This window comes from Chrysochloris asiatica, unplaced genomic scaffold (genome assembly GCF_000296735.1).
Source record: "Chrysochloris asiatica unplaced genomic scaffold, ChrAsi1.0 scaffold00058, whole genome shotgun sequence".
NCBI classification, from domain to species: domain Eukaryota; kingdom Metazoa; phylum Chordata; class Mammalia; order Afrosoricida; family Chrysochloridae; genus Chrysochloris; species Chrysochloris asiatica.
Window position 1 is genome coordinate 9,447,347 of NW_006408576.1, and position 2,200 is coordinate 9,449,546.

General features: G+C 41.5%; 1 pseudogene; it reads right to left on the reverse strand.

Moving 5' to 3' along the window:
• Nucleotide 1: 1 nt before the first annotated feature.
• Nucleotides 2-1,364, reverse strand: LOC102813818 (annotated as a pseudogene).
• Between the last annotated feature and the right edge of the window lie 836 nt (nucleotides 1,365-2,200).

The window sequence follows — 2,200 nt, forward strand, 5'->3', positions numbered from 1 at the left end:
TTCCAGAATACTGCTTCACACTGTTTTGTAGTAAATACTGTGCATTCTGCATAGGGTCCTATGTTCCTGTTATGGCAATGATCTGATCTTCAGACCCTTCTAAAGGTTCATCAAGTTTGATTGAAGTTCCAGACTCATGCCAAATTTGTTTAATCTGCTGACCACTTTTGCCAATAATAGATCCAACCAAATGTTTGGAAATAGTTACTTGTGTAGCAATAATAGGTCCACCAAGATCACCATACGGGCCACGACCCCCATATCCAGAGTCACCCTGTGGTTCATAAGCCATCTGCCCCTCTGATGGGCTCCTTGTATCTATTGCAAAATTCCAAACTTCATGTGCTTTGAAACCAACCATGCCATCCTAGTGGTCGGTCTTCTAGTCTCCCTCTTCTGTCATAAACCAGTACATCTCCTCCACTAGATGGTGGTGGGGGAGGAAGCGAAAGATTCCGAGCTCTGCTATCACCCCAGCCACCTTGTCCAGGAGATGGTGGAGGAGGTCTTAGACGAGGGCTCATATCATCATAATCTCTTCTGGATGAAGGTATTGGCCGCCCACCCTGACCAGGGGACATTCTATCAAAACCAGCTCTTCCTCACATGGGAAATTCCACAGGACATCCACATTGGTCATCGAACATCATTGTAAAACCACCATTATCCTAGGTTACATCATAAAAATTGGGAATGTAAGGCCGTGCACATCCTTTGATGGGTGATTTAGATACAAAATCAAGGATGATCTTTATGCATTCTTCAACACTATCAGGTTTTCCTTCAATAAGAACGACTCTGTTAGTGAAATGAGGACAACATTCCTTGAAAAGCTTGATTGTTGTCTGAGTGTTCTCTTGAAGTTCTTTGATTTTAGCACCTTTGACCCCAATAATTCCTCCTGCCAGACTGATGAATCAACAGCCTCAACTCACAGTCAAAGTCACTTCTTTCATAGTGTTGGTAATTTAAGCATTCCACAGCATCAGATTCGAGTGGGAGCTGGCTGGTTGCAGTGGGTGATGGCAACTGCAGGCCCTCTTCTAAGTCAGGAATGATTTTCTTCAGAATTTCTCCAATTGTTTCAAAATCAGCACTGATAATATGTGCTCGGGGCCGCTGCTGTCGGGGACTGACACACTAGCAATGTAGTCTGTGCGAAGAGCCTTAATATTCTCGCCTCCTTTCCCAGCCACTGCCCTAGCATTCTTTCTCTGAAGCAGAATGCACAGCTCAATGGTCTCATCAGTGTTCCTGGATCTTTGGAATGCTTGTTCCTCTTCCATATCTTCTGCAAGGCGTTTATTAAATTCACCATTGGTGTCAGTGTGGGGGAAGGTTTCTTCTGGCTGTTCAATTTCCATTTTCTTGTATTAAATGTGCACTCTGACCAGTAATTATATTTCCCTTCAGTGTTAAGTGTTCTGTGCGAGACCAACAACTGACACCCTAGCACTGCAGTAGATGCGCGAAGCCATGTACCTTCGCCGCTGCCCTTACAGCTAAACAGAGAATGAGCGCAGGTTATCTACCAATTTCTTGACATAAATGAGTGAGTGCTTCCAGTGTTGCATCATTTTGTTGAAAGATTTCAATTTGTATTCCATCAGTTTCTGGAGTCTTGCTCTTTGCAAATGCCTTAAATGCACCTTGGACTTCTTCCTTCAGTATCATTGGCTTTTGATCACATGCTACCTCTTCAAATGGTTTAACATTGACCATTTTGTCCTGGTACAGTGACAATATGTATTCCTTCCATCTTCTTTTGATTCTTCCTGTGTCATTCAATATTTTGTCTGTAGAATCCTTCAATATTGCAAGGTGAGGCTTAATTTTTTTTTCAATTCCCTCCATTTGAGGAACTCTGAGTGTGTTCTTCCTATTCAGTTTTCTAACTCCAGGCCTTTGCACATTTCATTATAAAATTTTACTTTGTCTTCTTGAGCTTCCTTTTGAAATTTTCTATTCAGTTATTTTTTACCTCCTCATTTCTTCCATTAGTTTTAGCATTTCTATACTGGAGAGCAAGTTTCAGAGGCTCTTCTGACAACTATTTTGGTGTTTTCCTTCATTCTTGTCTTCTTAATGACCTTTTGCTTTCTTCCTGTATGATGTTCTTCATGTCATCCTAAAATTTTCTGGACTTAGGTCTTTAATGTGTAATGCATCAAATCTGTTCTTGAGATGTTCTCTAAATTCA